Source organism: Podarcis vaucheri, assembly GCF_965113315.1.
Source record: "Podarcis vaucheri genome assembly, chromosome: 1".
NCBI lineage: Eukaryota > Metazoa > Chordata > Lepidosauria > Squamata > Lacertidae > Podarcis > Podarcis vaucheri.
In genome coordinates this window covers 124,954,350-124,972,977 of record NC_138759.1, presented here as the reverse complement: position 1 = coordinate 124,972,977, position 18,628 = coordinate 124,954,350, and positions in this window count along the sequence as shown.

Sequence of the window (18,628 nt, the reverse complement as noted above, 5' to 3'; positions counted from 1 at the left end):
GGCTCCCAAATGCCAAAAACCCAGAAGTAACTGCTTCTGAACAATTTTTGGAAGCCAAATGGCTTCCGAGCCACGTTTTGCATGTTTTCCCCATTGACTTTGCAGCCAGCCCATTGATCCTCGGTTTTTGAACTTTTTGGAAGCCGAACGGTCTTCCGGAATGGATTAAGTTCAAAAACTGAGGTTCCACTGTAGATCATTAAGGGTTTCTTAATGAGCAACGCAAAACATCTATTCTCTTGATTTGTGAGGTGGATGATGTAGTCATCAGGAGGAGGCCCAGTGGCGAACTCTCTCCCTCTCTCTCTCTCTCTCTCTCTCTGTCCTCTATATGAGGTTGCCTGAACCCTCATCAGATGTAGATTTGTACTGGAGTATGGCTTCTGGCAGATGCAGTAATCTTTGGGCTATTGCCTGGAATGAGGACAGAGAGGGTTTGTGAGCAGGCATGCCAACTCTATGGGGCTGAGGCCTCTACAACCCCCCACCCCACCCCATGTCCACCGGGATAAGGCTCAGCCCCCCAATCCTGAGGGGGCAGAGGAGGCCTGGCAGGATGTTGCCCCAGGGCAATCAGCATGGCCTAGTGCATCAGTGTCATCACGTGCAACAGTCATCACGTGCATTCATGATGCATGTGACGTCATGCACATCCGCACGTGCATGACATCACTCACACACTCAGCCCTTTCAAAGTTGGGCACAACTTGGCACGTGTGTGTGTGTGTGTGTGTGTGTGTGTGTGTGTAAGAAGCTAGGCTACTGTACAATAGTAACAATGAGATTTGTTTCCTCATCCACCCATGCCAGCCTTCTCTGGCATCCTGCTTTTCATGCACTAACACCAATATGAAGAGAGCTGCAGGTGGGTGAAGATAAGTGTCACTAAGGTAGAGGGACCCCTGACCATTAGGTCCAGTCGTGACCGACTCTGGGGTTGCGGCACTCATCTCGCTTTATTGACTGAGGGAGCCAGCGTACAGCTTCCGGGTCATGTGGCCAGCATGACTAAGCCACTTCTGGCGAACCAGAGCAGCGCACGGAAACGGCGTTTACCTTCCTGCCGGAGCAATACCTATTTATCTACTTGCACTTTGACGTGCTTTCGAACTGCTAGGTTGGCAGGAGCAGGGGCCGAGCAACTGGAGCTCACCCCATTGCGGGGATTCGAACCGCCAACCTTCTGATCGGCAAGTCCTAGGCTCTGTGGTTTAACCCACAGCACCACCCGCGTAGATAAGTATCACTAGCTTCACCTAAAATATTCTTTTGCTGGGGAGTACAAGATGTGGTTTTAAGTGTCTCTCTTAGCAATTTAACATGGTGGTCTGTGTACAACCGCACTGCCAGGATCACTTAAAACCAAAACTTTCTAACACACCAAAAGTTAAAAACAAAATCCCCATCCTAACCGACTGGAGGGGCCAAGCCGTTGACCAAAAATTTTGTTCGCCATGCAAAGTGAATTAGCATCACAGGCATCCTCCAGCCTTTGCCCACTAAGATGGGAGCTGATGTTGTTTGGATGTGAGATCTATGCTCGACAATTTCACCAGACATTAGGTGGCTGAGGGAGGTCAAGCTTATTTGCTGAAAGCAAATAATGACAAGCAGGAAGAGGCAATGATTGAAGATGTTTTGCTTCCCTTCGGCTCTCTTCTACGGTTCTGCATGGGAGTTAAGCTCCATCTGTGCTTTAGAATAGGAGTTGTGCTCACTATTCATCCCCTTTGCAAATAAATAGGGCTGTGTAAGTTCAAAAGCTCTTGCTTCTTTTACTTGAGAAGTCATATCCTTTCTCGGTGAAGCTTGTATTTGTCTGTTATGTACCATACATTCCAAGGGTCCCTGTTTGTTTGAGAAAGAATCTACCATATTTTTTGCTCTATAAGACGCACCAGACTACAAGACACACCTAGTTTTTGGAGGAGGAAAACAAGAAAAAAATATTCTGAATCTCAGAAGCCAGAACAGCAAGAGGGTCGCTGCACAGTGAAAGCAGCAATCCCTCTTGCTATTCTGGCTTCTGGGATAGCTGCGCAGCCTGCATTCACTCCATAAGACGCGCACACATTTCCCCTTACTTTTTATGAGGGGAAAAGTGAGTCTTGTAGAGCAAAAAATACGGTAATTTCTTGCAAATCACAGCCCCTCTGGGGAGGGAGAAGGACTTAAACATATTATGAGCATATGTTGCTTGACTTGCCATTCTGCGGAGCCCCTCCTGGTAGTCAACCCCTCTCTTTGAGGGGGTTGGTGGAGACATCTTGACTCCCGTGCACATGTGCAAATGAATGTATGAACACAAAGGTGTCACAAGTGGAACCTTCAACAAAATGTAGCATGGCAGAGTGCTCTCATACAGAGCCATGTACCCCAATAAAAGCTACTCCTGAGGGTCAGGGAAGCCTTTAGAGCTGCATGGTACAGGACATGGAGGACTGCAGTTGCTTGGGGGGTCGAGGAATTTGTGAAATAATGTGCCTTGTCCTTCCCCAGTGTTTTCGCTCTATAGGACGCACTTCCCCCCCTCCAAAAATGAAGGGGAAATGTGTGTGCGTCCTATGGAGCGAATGCAGGCTCCTTGGCTTCAGCGATAGCAACGCGAAGCCTCCGAAGTGCAGAGGGAGAGCTCCCTCCACACTCTGGAGGCTTTGTGTTGCTTTCGCCGAAGCCTGGAGAGCGAGAGGGGCCAGTGTGTACCGACCCCTCTCACTCTCTTTTTTTAAAATAATATTTATTAAGATTTTTTAAATAAACATAGAATTATAAAATACAGTTCACACAGCTAACAATTTAAAAAATAAAAAGAGGCATAAAACAAAAAGAAAAAACACATAGAGAAAAAAAGTATATAGACAGGAGAGGGGAAAAAATAATAATGATTAGATATGTAAAGAAAGAAAAAACAAGCATAAAAAGTTTAAAATTAATTCCATCCTTCAATCCTCCTTTATCTCATTACCTTGATTCTTTGACCCCCTCACACCTCCCCTTTTGTATTCCCATTTAAAAAGTCCTTTCAGCAAATCCTTACCCTCTGTCATTTTTCATAACTCTGTGTCATCGCCTATTGTAAATATATATTTCTAAGTGTCAACAATCTATACTTGCATGCACTTTAAAAAACTTTTAACCAATACCACTTATTTTCCATCCAGTATCACTTTAACTTTCCTTAATTTTACAGTGTTTCTGCAGGTAATCTTTAAATTTCTTCCAATCTTCTTCCACCGACTCTTCTCCCTGGTCACGGATTCTGCCAGTCATTTCTGCCTGCAATGCTTTCGCTGAAGCCTGGAGAGCAAGACTCTCCTGGCTTCAGCAGAGAGGTAGAGCTGCGCAGCGCCCCTTCAGCCAAGCGGGAGGAGAAATGGAAGGGGCTGCGTTTCTCCTCCCGCTTCGCTGAAGGGGCGCTGAGCAGAGAGGGAGAGAATTTTTTTTCTCTTGTTCTCCCCCTCTAAAACAAGATGCCTCCTATGGTTGGGTGCGTCCTATAGAGCAAAAAAGATGGTACTTTCATTTACGCACCTACCATTGAATGCAACCCAGTATCTGCCATCATCTCTAGGAAGTTTGGGCAGATCACCAGGAGAAAAAAACCCAATTTCCCGCCTGGCAAACAACTAATTAAGAGCACATCCTCAATCTTCGTTTCTGAGGCAGGGAGGGTACTGTTAAATGATGGCCGCTAGCAGACCCCAGCAATCACAGTGGGAGAAAGAGAAGCTGTCCGTAAAACACCCGGCCCTCAACTATTTAGTCTTTTATAGGTCAAAACTAGCGCTTCTTGTTATTCCTGAGAGGCAACAGAAATAGGAAGCCCCGGGTGTAATCTTTTCCCTGTGACCTGAATCGAGAGGTGACCCACTGGATTTGGGAGAAAAAACACTCGCGCAAAAACGATGATCAGCATAAATAAAGCAGTGCCCTAAAAATAAATTGGGACGAGACTGTGGTACAATGAGTATTGGAAACAAATATATATTGAGTAAGGTCTAATTGGTCTTCTGAGCTCTGTTGCTTTGGTAGAAGTGTCTTCTAGCAGAGGAGGGGATTTTTGCCCATTTGTACAAGACTCTCCAAAACTAGTGTTCAGGGGAATGGGGGGAATTGGCAAAAATTGCCTCTGCTGCTCATCCATTAGCAGAATCTTTCACAGGACCTAAAGGCTTGTCTTGCTTAAGGGCACCAATTGGATACAGCCCATTGCAGATTCGCGCCTGTAAAAAATATCTTACATACATCCACACCATAGCATTAAAAGTGCTATGAGGCCACTTTAACAGCCATGCCTTTCCCCCCAAAGAATTCTGGGAACTGTAGCTTTTAAGGGTGCTGAGAGTTGAAGGCCCCATGCAGATCTGCAATTCTAAGCACCCTTAAGAGGGACCATGCTTGTTTTCTCCTGCTCTGGAGGGAAGGGCTCAAACCAATGCCTTCAAGATACAAGAAAGGAGATTCCGACTAAACATCGGGGGAAACTTTCCGACGGTAGGAGCTGTTCAACAGTGGAACGGTCTCCCTCAGGAGGTGGTGGTCTCTCCTTCCTCGGAGGTTTTTAAGTAGAGGTTGGATGGCCAGCTGTCCTGGATGCTTTAGCTGAGATTCCTTCATTGCAGGGGGTTGGACTAGATGACCCTTGTGGTCCCTTCCAACTCAACAATTTTATGATTCTAGTAAAGAATTATTCGCTGAAAGTCATGAGTCTTAAAGCAGCATAATAGCGTTTTAAGCATATGGCATGAATGTGACCAAATTGTACTAGGTGTGTTTCAGGGTAGGCAATTGTATTGGGGCCACAGGCAGGAGTCCTTTCCGCAAAGCAGAAAAAGTATGCCACGTAAATAAGAGTTTAAACCAATCAAATCTTAGAAGGTGTGAGACCAGCGATTTTTGAAGTGAATTGCTATTGAATCGGGAGCCGTAGTGGCAACTTCAGATTAGCTGATCTCTCGATTTGGGTTTCTTGGGTGGTATAAATGAACTGGCGCATTATCCTTTTCTATAGTCTGCCTAAAAGATAGATTTGATGTCTGTGAGCAAAGACATGAAATTGCTATAGGCTTGCGCTCTTATAGCCTGCCACCTTTTTGATTTATATGATAAGTGATCTCCGATGACCCTCCAAGGCACCGAACCGTTAGAGAGTTATGTTGCACAGTGATAAGAAATCTTCAGAGATACCTAAATCTTCTCCCCACTCTTCTATTATTCTTCTCCGTTTTTCTTAACCACTGAGAGTTCCATCAGTTCTGGAATAAAGTACATTTTAATATCCGATGTGGCAACAGTGTGAGCCATCGTAATATTTGGAAAGATAAACAGGCGTAAATTGGCAGCAGCCTGATAAAGACGTTAAAATGGGCACATTTGCCAAAACACGTCTGATGGCTCTTTTAGTGTCTGCGTGTTTTCCTATCGTTAAGTTTTCTGAAGGTTAAATGTCTCTGCAATGTTAGTACAAAGTCAAGGTCCCTGACATTAATCCTTTGACCAGATAGGAAGCTAATAAGTGCATTTTACAACTCCAAGCCTCAACAGTGATACAGTAGCAGAAGCACACTCTCCAACATTTCTCTGATGAAAATAGGGACATTCTATTCTGTTGTTGTTTGTTGTTGTTGTTGTTGTTGTTTATACCCTGCCCATCTGACTAGGTTGCCCCAGCCACTCTGGGCAGCTTCCAACATATATAAAAACATAATAAAACATTAAAGCTTTTTTTAAAAAAAATCCTTATACTGGGCTGCCTTCAGACGTCTTCTAAAGGTTGTATGGTTACTTATCTCCTTGGTTTGGGGATTGCATAACTCCATACCATAGCTGTCAACTTACAGATTTGAAAATAAGGGACCAGCAGCCAAAATAAGGGATTTTCCTAGCACAGGTATGTTCAACTTCCTAGCCCCTCCGAGCCAAAGGCAGAAAGCCCAGCCAGCAGCCAAAAGAAGCCTCAAGCGGTGGTTCCCACAGCGCAGCAACCCGGCAAAGGGGATGCAGCAAGGAAAACCACCGTCACCTCCCCGCTGGGAAGCGCTGAGCAAAGGCGAGTCCCCAGGCAAAGCGGCCGATTTGATCGGCACAAGGCATGCAAGCTCCATCCCCCAGTCGTTCTTAGACTCCTTATTGGGTGAGCAACACAGTTGGAGCCTCCCTCCTCCCTGGCCTGCAGGGAGAGGAGCTGCTTCCTTTGAAACCTGGGAAATTTAAGGGACATCCATCAATAAGGGACAGCAGCGGGAAACGGCGCTGGGATAAGGGACTTTCCCGCCAAATAAGGCACGGTTGACAGCTATGTTCGATACCCTCCAATGTTTCTTTGATGAAAAGAGGGGACTCCTAAGGAAAAGCAGGACATTCCAGGATCAAATCAGAAACTGTGACAGCTTCTGTAAATCTGGCTTGAAATTGGGGCATCCCAATTTCAAGGCTTTCTCCCACCCCTCGCAGTGCCGCCATGACAGCAAATCCTGCCTCTCTGCCACTCACAACATAGTGGCCAGCTCCAAGCTTGGTAGTGCAGCTTGATGATGTCATTTGCCAGGGTGCTGCTGGGAGCCAGAGGCAGAGAGACGAAGAGATGGGGGGGCTTAAAAGGGCAGCACAGACCCTGCCCCTCTGGCTCTCATATAACAGCAGCTGGTTCTAAGCTTGGTAGCACAGAAAGTCATAGAAGGATGGCATGGGCTTAAAAGGACCGTGGTGCAGATTGGACAGCGGTGGTGGATGAGTCTTGAGCAGCTAGCAAGATATGGGCAGGGGTTGGGGGAATGCGACGGAGGGCTGGTGCCCAGTCCTAGGGTCCTACCCAGTAATGTGCATTATGGTAATGAAGGGGCAGATTTAGCGACTCTGAGTATATATTCCAAGGGGACTAAATCCCAAGGGATTGTGCATTACATTATAACCCAAGTTTCTGAGCTCTTTTTTCATCCAATCTTTGAAAACCATTTCCAGTGTGGTAGGAAAAGGGAAATAACAACCAAAGGAGAACCAGTTTTAGAATCAAATGCACAGCCTGGCCCAATGTAAGGTTTTTCTCATTCAAATGTCCGACATGGGGGATCAAAAACAAAAAACAAAACTTGATTTAAGTGTGAAAACCATCAAAGGTCTCCCGATTTGTTGCATCGGGAAACCACGTAACTGTTTACAGTGATGCTCTTTGAAAGTCCCTCTGTAAGGAAGCCATTTCCCTTTTAAAATAACATTAAAGTAAGAGTGGAGATGTGAGAGTTTCTAGCACACACTGCTCTGCTCTTTTCTCTTGTGCATTTTATGAGAAGGAGCTCTTGGCAAATTTAGATCAACATGTTTATTTGGAGGGGCGGGCTGGCAGCTATTAAATTCTGTCACTAATTGGCACTGTTTACACTAAATGTAAATGTGAAAAGTTGGCATCACCTAGGATTGTTACTTCATGCAAGACACTGTAGTGTTGACTTTACGGCTTTGTTTTGTTTTGTTTTGTTTTTGCCCTACACTTAACAGCATCTGCATGTAGGAGGAATGGTAGACTCATAAGACTCATCAAAATGTGTGCCTCTTTTAAAGTGGGGCAGAATCCAGGAAGGGAAGCTTAAGGAGGAAAGCAGCCAGCCCGGCTGATTCTGAAATTGTTTACTTGCAAAATTTACTTCCTGCATTGGGATCCCTTCCAGGTCTACGATTCTATGAAATTTTGCATTTTCCAAAGGTCATTCACTTGCATGCTGGACAGAGAGAGGGCTGATAAGCACACATCAGTGACCCTATTCTGGGACCCTTAAATTGTATCTGTGGAGTAGGTGGCTACCCTCTCTGTTCCTAAACTTCCCGTGTTAGCTCAATACTGAAAGGGCCGAAAGCAGGAAGGAGGGAGAATATTATAAATGTCTTTATTACAATGCTCAGTGATGGACCTTGGTATCTCAAATTTAAGCAGTGTATTGCGTGGCGCCATAATTCAGCTCCCCTTCCACAGTTCTCGAGCTCCATTCTCCATGCTCGTTGCAACTGAACTAGTCACGCCCCCACCCCAAATCTGCCTCTGCAATCCTCCCCATGATCAGAAACCCAGGGGTAGGGCTCCCCAGTCATACCTAGTGATGACGGTGATCATGACAAAGGTAAGGGATTGTTGGGCAATTGTAACTACTGTATTTTTCCATGTAGAAGATGGTGCTTTTTGCTTTAAAAAATAGGCAAAAATTGGGTGTCTTCTTATACACAGATAGTGAATGCAGGGGGGGCATGTGATTAATGGAAGCAGCAAGCAGCAGACTGGCAGCAGCGATTGAGTGGGTGATTGTGGCAAAGCCTGCTGGCGATTGGCTGTGGCTGCAGCAATTGGGCAGGTGATTGGCGGCTGTGGCAAGTGGGCAGACGGGCTGTTGGTGGCAGCGAGCGGGCAGACAATTGGCAGCTGGGGTGTGGTGTGCGATCAACAGTGGCTGTGGCAAGCATTTGGCAGTGGTGGGCAGGCAGCTAAGCGATTGGCAGAAGTGACCTTCCCCACCCCAAATGTCAAACAACTTAATTTCTTAATTTGGGGTTTAAAAAGGGGGTTGTCTTATACATCGGGGCATCTTATACACAAAAAAAAAAATGGTAATCAAGGCTTTCTTCAGCTGGAACTCACCAGAACTTAGTTCTGGCCCTGATTAGGTGGGTGCTATTGCCATTCTAAGAGGATGAGAGAGGTCTTCGTGGTGAGTTCCAGCACCGCTTTTTATAGAAAAATAGCACTTCTTATAAGATTTGGACCTTCCAGTTCAATGTGGAAATATTGGGGTGGATGAGGCACAGCTGAGATGTGTGGTCCTGTAGCCCCTCCACAATCAGAATTACCCTATTCAGATGCTCTTAAATTCTATTTATCTATCTATATCTATCATCTCTACCTTGGGGGAGGGAATAGTGCTACAAGATCAGCTAGTACAATGGGGGAGTGAGTCTTATTTATTTGAAGATTAATAGCCCACTTTTGTTCACTTCACACAAGCTCTCAATGCTGCTACGATATTAAAACATCCAAGCAAATAATTAAAAACCAAATCAGCTGTGTTATCACAGCAGCAGAAATAATCGAATGAGCCCAACTGTATGGTATTACACTTTGAGATCAGGAGCTGGTCTATAAAGTCTTGACAGCCCCATCTAAATGGACCCAGAATCTCAAGCAATGAGTTCCATACAGGTGGGGCTGTGATGGAGGGAGGGAGAGACTTCTAATTATTTCCAAAGGTAACCTGGCCTCTGAAAGAGACAATACCCACAGCAGAAATAGGTTGCAAGGCCACAGTGATCTGAGAGATTCAAGCTGCAGTAACACACTTCCGTTGCTGCCAGTGGAGTGTTGCGGAAATGCAGCAATGTTAGATTTCCATTGGACTTCCCTACAGGAATTGGGATCAGTTGTGTCTCATAGGAAACATAGAAAGATGCCTTGTATTAAGTCAAGACCAGGTGTCTGCAACCTTTAAGACAAAAAGAGCCACTTGGACCCGTTTCCGAAGGAAAAAAACTGGGAGCCGCAAAACCATTGCAACATTTAAAACAAACATATCTCCGGAGCCGCGATCTGACAGCGGGTGGGAAGGTGATGTCGGGACGGTGCGTGACTAACGCACGCACCGCCCCCATGCGACGTCACAGCCAGTACAGCGCCCGCCACAGCGGGGAGTGTCGGGACGCACAGTACACAGAGCCACATGCAGGGGTTGCAGACCCCTGCTTTAGACCCATCCAGCTCAGTATTATCTACACTGATTTGCAGTGATTCTTCATGGTTTCAGGCTGGTTTCTCTTCCAGGCCTACCGGGAGATAGCAGGGCTTGAATCTGGGATCCTCTACACACAAACTCTTACCACTGAGCTCTAGTCCCATCCTCTCCTCCTACAAGAAGAAAGTAACCCATGTTTGTTGTAGTTTAGTAGTTTAGTTGTGTTCGACTCTTCATGACCCCATGGACCAGAGCATGCCAGGCACTCCTGTCTTCCACTGCGTCCCGCAGTTTGGTCAAACTCATGCTGGTAGCTTCAAGAACACTGTCCAACCATCTCGTCCTCTTTCGTCCCCTTCTCCTTGTGCCCTCCATCTTTCCCAACATCAGGGTCTTTTCCAGGGAGTCTTCTCTTCTCAGGAGGTGGCCAAAGTATTGGAGCCTCAGCTTCACAATCTGTCCTTCCCATATACATGCTTCAAAAATGCAAATTCAATCACACATCTTAGCAGGGGGCAGGTCTCCTTTTAACTTGATTGTCTATGTATGGGAAGTTGGTATGAAGGCAATAGACTGTCCAAGTGTCCCTAATTTCCAGGGACAGTCCTGGATTTACACAAGCTGTCCTGGTTTCTGATTTGATCCTGGAATATCCCGCTTTTCCTTAGGACGTCCCTATTTTCATCGGAGAAATTTTGAAGGGTATGGAGTTATGTGACCTCCGAGCCAAGGAGATAACTACCTATACCACCTTCAGAAGATATCTGAAAGCAACCCTGTATAGAGAAGGGTTTTATAAAAAAATGTTTAATGTTTTATTATGTTTTTATATATATGTTGGAAGTCGCCTAGAGTTGCTGGGGCAACTCAGTCAGATGCGTGAGGTATAAAGAGTAAAATTATTATTATTATCATCATGGAATAAAGGTAAAGGTAAAGGTACCCCTGCCCGAATGGGCCAGTCTTGACAGACTCTGGGGTTTGTGCGCCCATCTCACTCAAGAGGCGGGGGGCCAGCGCTGTCCGGAGACACTTCCGGGTCACGTGGCCAGTGTGACAAAGCTGCATCTGGCGAGCCAGCGCAGCACACGGAACGCCGTTTACCTTCCCGCTGGTAAGCGGTACCTATTTATCTACTTGCACCCGGGGGTGCTTTCGAACTGCTAGGTTGGCAGGCGCTGGGACCGAGCAGCGGGAGCGCACCCCGCCGCGGGGATTCGAACCGCCGACCTTTCGATCGGCAAGCCCTAGGCGCTGAGGCTTTTACCCACAGCGCCACCCGCGTCCCTATCTTCATTGGAATCATCATGATTGGCCCCATCATCATGGAATGGGATGTCCTTATCTTCGTTGGAGAAATGTTGGAGGCAACCAACCTCTCTCAATGCCAATTATATTCTTTGGGGGGGGGTTATTGGATTTTTTTATTAACAATTTCATGTAGTTTTCTTTCAAGAGAACAATCTGTAAATTTTAAATCTGTTTTCCACAATTTTCCCCAATTTTCAAATTGTATGTTTGAACATACACGACCAATTTCACCTCTTCATCTTGCACATCCTCTTTGTAAAAGAATGAACATTTACTACCCCCCTCTCTTCCTCTCCCCCTTCTCCCCAACCTTATACTGATTACAACATTAATGTCTCACATATAACCAGTGCTTTTTTCCCAGGGGTACACAGGGGTACGCATGCCCCTAAACATTTTGTGAATCTCTGTACTTTTGTCCATTTACTGTATATATTTTCCCCAATTTGAACTATATAATGGTGATTTTCTTGAGTCAAAATGAGAGTACCCCTAAACATATTTTTTTTAGAAAAAAAGCACTGAATAGAACTGACCTATAGAAAGGACTTTATGATCTGAAAACAGAGACATTGTATGTACTTTTGCAGCCCAATAATCTTTAATAAGAACAATTTTCAAAGAGCAAAGTGTCTTGGAAGAGGGAAAATAATGTGCATGCGTTGTCTGTCACTGAAGGTAAGGGATTCGCTTACGAAAACTGAATAGTTGCCAACTCCCTCTGACTCAATCACACACTGTTCCAATAACGTTTGAATGACAGCTTCCTGCGGGACTTGGCAGGTCATGTGGGAGGGCTCCTACGACAGAAGCAGAACCATGTAATCAGAGGGGAACGGCAAGCAGGCCTGCAGCCTATGAAGCAGCCCTCAGCAATCCACCAGGCAAGAAAAGGATGCTTGCGGCATAAAATCAGGGCTCTTGCATATTATCCCCTTGCTTTTGCATTGCACAGACCCCCATGCGTTGCTTGCATCTACAAAAGTCTTGAAGTTATAATACTCACTTATATCATTGCCATCCATGCTGAGGCCTTGATTGAAAGCTCATCGGTATCAAGGAGAATGTTTCAGGAGCTCCCATCGACGGCTTTTGATCAGGGCTCAAGTTGGCACTGGAAATTGTAGTTAATTTCCTTTTGTGTAAGCTTGCGTGGGATATAGGTAATTTCCCCTTCACTGAACGAGAAGCCCGCGCGCAGCCAGTAGAACCAAGCTATGTCACACGCGGCATTTGCGGCCGGTACAGCTGAGGAGCGTTTTTCTTTTCATCTTTCCTGTAATGTTATTTTGAGCCTTTGCCAGAGATCTGAAAGGATAGTTGCTCCTGCAACGACCCCTCGTTTCACACCCATTCATTTTTCTCACTTTGCGGCTTTCAAGCAAGCTAATGCTCTCGCGGAGAGGGGGCTACGAAAAGACTTATCGATTGAGAGCCAAGTCACTTTCGGCATTTGAGCGTCTCTCCTGCCCGTGTGCTGGCCGAGATGGGTTTTTTTAAAAAAATAAATCACTTTCTAAGAAGGTTTTTGGGGCGTTCACTCTTGTGCATTTTGCAGATACCACTGGCCTCTCTCTCCCCATGTATCTCTTAGCGGCCTCTCACTCTCCTGCCCTTTTGACCCACTTCCTTCTGCTAATGTGAAAGCCCACAGTGGGATATCTCTGCGCGAAGCTCAACTCACCCCATGTTTTTGTGTCGCTGTGTTAGTTGCCAACATCCGGCTGCCCTCGACCCTTCTCCCTCTCTCTCTTGCAATTTTTAGCACAGCTTTCTTCAGCCAGATGTGTATTGGGGGAGAAGAGGCTTGCATTGCAGAAACATCTTTCACTTAGTTTCTACTTACCTGAGAGCACTCAGTTTTCAGTCCAAGCTGAAGTGGTTATTTAGCCCCTTGCTCAAGAGATTCTCCCTCTCTTCCCCAAACAGATGGGTCTCCACAATTTTATTTTGTTATCTGATTTATTGATACCCCACCCTTCAAAGAAATTGCCTTTACCTGGCAGAAACGGGAATGCAACCATAGAACTAAAGTAAGAAATTATCGGCGAAATTTGTGATATACCATGTCAAATGTAGCACACCAGCTATGTACCAGGAGTTAGGTGAATCTGTTAATTTCATTGCCTCTCACTTTGACATCCTCCACCATCGTCAGTTTGTTTCTCCACATTTCTACGTAATTTCATGATTTTTTTTAAGTGTCTTCATGAAAATTCACCAGCATTTTAGTCAAATTTTCATGAAAATTCACCAGCATTTTAGTCAAATTTTCATGAAAATTCACCAGCATATTTTAGTCAAATTTTCATGAAAATTCACCAGCATTTTAGTCAAATTTCCTAATATACACATTTTTGCAAAGACATTTATCCTATTAGGATGCATTTCTCGTATGCCATTTCCCCTACTATATGTGATTATTAAATATGTTACTTGGCTGGATATTTGCGTGCCCAGGTATAACAGCGCACAGGCCGCCCGGGGCAGCCCCATGAAAGAATAAGACATTTGACATCAGTACTTGGGTTGAAATAGGCCACAACTTTATTGATCCCAGATGTAAGCAGACTTTGGTGAAAGCATTGGGTTAGAATTCTTGTCTCTGTAACTGACTCTCCCGGCTCACTAAGCCCTGTTACCTCTTTAGCGTCCGACAGCCCTTCTTCCCAATCTTCTCCCTCTTCCTCTTCTTCCCACTCACCATTCCCTGGGCTCTGAGTCTTCTTCCCTTGGTGGTTCTCCAGCTGGTCCCCACCCCACCGTTCCTCTGTGTCCAACCAATCCCGGACAGACCAGAGGTAAAGTAGGCAAAGCAACATATTCACATGTTAAGGTATAGGTAAAGGGACCCCTGACCATTAGGTCTGGTTGTGACCGACTCTGGGGTTCTGGCACTCATCTCGCTTTATTGGCCGAGGGAGCAGGCGTACAACTTGTGGGTCATGTGGCCAGCATGACTAAGCCGCTTCTGGCGAACCAGAGCAGTGCATGGAAGCGCCGTTTACCTTCTCGCCAGAGCGGTACCTATTTATCTACTTGCACTTTGACGTGCTTTCGAACTGATAGGTTGGCAGGAGCAGGGACTGAGCAACAGGAGCTCACCCCATTGCAGGGATTCAAACCTCCAACCTTCTGATCGGCAAGCCCTAGGCTCTGCGGTTTAGACCACAGCGCCACCCGCGTCCCTTTCATTCACATGTTACCTGTGTACAATAGGCTAGTTTCCACACATGCTCACATCCTCCTCTCTAGCCTCCACCCCAGAAACCAGGAGGCATTATTAGGCTTCAAGCATACCTTCCAGCCAGGCCCACAGAAGGAGAGTGGAAAGCAGACCAAGTGAGGTGTATGGTCTAGGGACAGTCCTGGGGTCCAAAGAGAGAGAGGTCTGGGTGCCCACATCTGTATGCCTGTGTGTGTGTGTGTGTGTGTGTGTGTGTGTGTGTGTGTGTGATTTCTTGCAGCTGGTTTTGGTTTTATTCATTTCCTGTTTTAACCCCCGGGCCATTGTTGTTGTTACGTTTTGTCTTTTTATTCGTAAGCCGCTTTGTGCAACTCCCTTGTGGAGGGGGTAAAAGCAGGATATAAATATATTGATAAATAGGTAAATGATTGCATGCTGGTAGAGTCCATGCTTTGCCTACAGAATCTTGCAGGCTTCCAGTTGGCCACTGTGAAAACAGGATGTTAGACGAGGGGTATCTTTGGCCAGATCCAGCATGCATTTTGCTAACATCTTGAAAAGAATCACAGATAGGGTTTTCTGAATGCTACGCGAAATGCTTCCCAACCTTTTTTGGATTCTCCGAAGACTCGTGCAAGGTTTCTTGGAGGCACATGCAAAATGGTGCAAAACCTAAAGGCCAGAGAGGGAGATGAGAGCCCTCGGGTCACCTTAGAAAATGAATGTCTTACACTCCAAAAGCTTAAATGGCAGCAGGAAATAAGGAGAAAATAACTCTTTCTAGGTTGTCTGGTTTTATCAGGGCACTCATCTGCACAGTGGGGTGGGAAGAGAATTCACTTTAAACAAATTTTATCGCCAGGCAACACCGCTGTTGAGACCAATGGCAGAAAAAATAAATAAAAGGAAGGAGACTGCTGTTTTAATTTAATGCTGGGGAATAATGCCTGGGTAGTTCAGTTCTCCCAGCCCAGTTACTCTCCTTGTTCACCAATGGCAACTGCAATGAAAGGACTACCGGCTCATTTCTAATAAAAAATGAAGGGAGGATGCTCTGCTTATGCGTTGAACTTGCTGTCTGCAAAAGGTTCACTTACTATTCACAATGTAAACCATCCCTGGATGCTGAGTGTTTGGAATACAGATTCAAAACGCTGCTCTTCTTCTTGAAAACATATGTTGTCCATGGGAAAAGCATACCTGCTTATAAAAGGATACACTGAAGCTGCGGGCATTTAGCTGGGGGAAGAGAGACCAAAGGCAATCCTGTTAAATTAAATATAAATACATGGAAAGTGTTGTTGTTTTTCCAGAGGGACTTAAAAGCAGAGAGAGAAATTTTGCTAAAAATGAAGGAGCTTGTTTTCCAGAACTTGGACGATCTGGCAGGTTTACAAAAGCTTAATTATTGAGCTATGTGATGCCTGGCACTTATCATGGAGCTTTAACAAAAAAAAAAAAAAGTTTTATGGATAGTTGTTAAATTCATTTTGTAACCTGAAGGTGAAGGGCAGTTATCCTAGCATATAAGCTATTTCCAGTCATAGCGGGCAGTGGCTGTACAGAGCAGCCTTTCAGTATGTGTGTGTGTATTCTTTATTAAAAATAAAATGTACATAATTACAAGTGTACAGAGTAAGATAAGACACAAGAGAGAGAGAGAGAGAGAGAGAGAAAGAAAGAAAGAAAGAAAGAAAGAAAGAAAGAAAGAAAGAAAGAAAGAAAGAAAGAAAGAAAGAAAGAAAGATATCCAGGTAGGAAACAAAACAGAACAACAACAACAACAACAACAACAAAGAAATTTGATACATTATGAAAACCAGGGGGGAAATGTAATTGTAGCTATTGTTATTTCTAGTGGTAGTGGACACTGGCTGGACAGAGCACCTGTTGTCATTTGGCTGAGCTGTGTCAGGTGCTTTTCAAACATCAGCACACTGAACAGCCATTGGAGGATCTGTGCCCTGAGAAATACCAATTGGCCTCACCAGCCTACAGGAAAGAGAGAAATGCAGAACATGATTTTGGCAATGTGAATCGTGGGTGGGGATTGAAGAAGGGGGGAAATGGATTCAGTTCACAGATAAAGGTGAATCTTCGTAATTTACATGAACATGAACTGAAACACGGCTAGCTTCCAATTTCGCATGTCTCTGAATTTTGCAGTGCAGTGCTCCAGCCCAGCAGTGGGCATATGCTATGCATCTACTAGGGCACAGTGTGCGTAAAAATACACATATCCATGAAAATAATGCACAAATGTTCATTATATTAGAAGAATTGTGCTGCAAAATGTGTGTATTAGGCAAAAATGGCACATGCAATCCTTTTCAAAATCCACCAGCATTTTAGAGTTCATTTGTTCTAATATACACACAGTCTCTTTCTCTTTATAGCGTCTCGCATCCATCTTTGTATATACGCCTCTTCAAGTTCTCCCCATCACTTTCTGTTGCTTCTTTACGTAACAGTTACTGAATTTAGGATTAGAAAAATGAGAAATGGAGAGAAACCAAGATTAGCAGATTCATTTGTCCTTAATTATAGGCAATTCATGGGGGGGGTAGAAGAAGAGGTTGCGCTACACCTCCACTCACTCCTTAAAGCGTCCATCTCATAAAGATAATGGCTGCTATATTCTTTCAGCAATCTCTGCTATGGTGAACACCAACTGCCTGCTTGCCTCGGAGGCATCTTGTGAAGATGTTAAAGTTTTGTAACTGTTACACCTACTTGAGAAGCGGGTCGGGACCTGGGAGTTTGCGTGCAGGGGAATAAACCTCCTCTTCCCTCCTCTCCCATTTTTAACTGAGCTGCTCCATCAGTCACATGGAATTCAAAGAAGATGGGAAGCTGATCACATCACAAGCCGTCTCTGATCTGACAATTTCACCCTAAGGGAAACTTTGTGTTTCTTTTCATTGTAATGGGCTGCATAAGTGGGCACGAATATTTTTTTTTCTCACGAGCGAAGCCAATTAATTTTCTTTTTTAAGTTCCAAAGCTCCTCCATGGAGATGCTTTGGGGATTGAGTGAAGGTCTCTGTTGAGTCATACCAAACAAGAACCCACAGCTTGCGTTAAACTCCATTGACAAAAACTGCCCCGTAGTTTTCAGTGTGAACCAGTCCTTAGACTGTTGTTTTAGGAACACAGGAAGTTGCTTTATACTGATCAGACCATTGGTCTGTCTACCGCAGTATTTCCCTCATTGACAGGCAGAAGATCTCCAGGATATCAACCCTACTTGGCGCTGTCAAGTGTTGAACCTGGGACTTTTTACATTGGACAGCACTGAACTCTCCCTTCCTCTGCCAATCAGTGTGGTGTAGTGGTTAAGAGCAGTAGACTCGTAATCTGGGGAACCGGGTTTGCTTCTCCGCTCCTCCACATGCAGCTGCTGGGTGACCTTGGGCTAGTCACACTTCTCTGAAGTCTCTCAGCCTCACTCACCTCACAGAGTGTTTGTTGTGGGGAAAGAAGGGAAAGGAGAATGTTAGCTGCTTTGAGACTCCTTCGGGTAGTGATAAAGCGGGATAGCAAATCCAAACTCTTCTTCCAAATCCATTACACACTTTGGCTGAAGCTACAGACAGGGTGATTGTTTCATCCTTACTTTAAAAAGAAAAACAGCCATTCTTAAGCAGAGTACTAGCAGAGGGTGGCAGGTGCTACTTCACCCTTTCCTTTCTGCCGCTTTCCCATTCAAAATAGCTCTCTCTCCCAGCTGTCTTTCTTCCCATTTCTTCATTCCTAAAGATGGAGTCACAGCTGGGAGAGGGGCAATTTTGAACAGAAGACAGCCGAAGCAAAAGGGCTTTAAGCAACAGTGCCCAACATCTGCCACTACAGCAGCAACCAAGGCTGATTGTGTTTTTTTAAAAAATATATATATATAAGTTGGGGGAAATGCACAAATTCACCCTTTGCTGCCTAAGTTCCCCGCTAACCATCTCATTGCAATATTGCTTCCCTTGCCTCACGAAACCTCCCAAATTCGTACAACAATCATATTGGTGTTCTGAACAAGTGCATGGTGGGAAGAGAGCAGGTGCCACTACCACCCATCCAGCACACATGCCAGAGCATGTCTACAACATGCCTACACATATATGTGATTGGGAGCAGTGCACCATTGGAAACTTTGCAAAGACATGGAAAGGAAACTTTCCCAAGAATGGGGAGAAGTGCCTGCACTTATGCAACCAACCATGCATCGACACATTGCCGATGTGTCCTGGAACATGTGCAGCAGGAGACTCATCCTATTAGGTTACATCTGCACCATACATTTAAGGCACTCTTGCACCACATTTGTGGCTCCCCCTTCCCATGAAAGGAAGCACCCTAGGAACTGTAGATTATTAAGGGTTCTGCCCCTCGTAAAGCTAAAATTCCCTGCAACCTTAAACCAACTACAGCT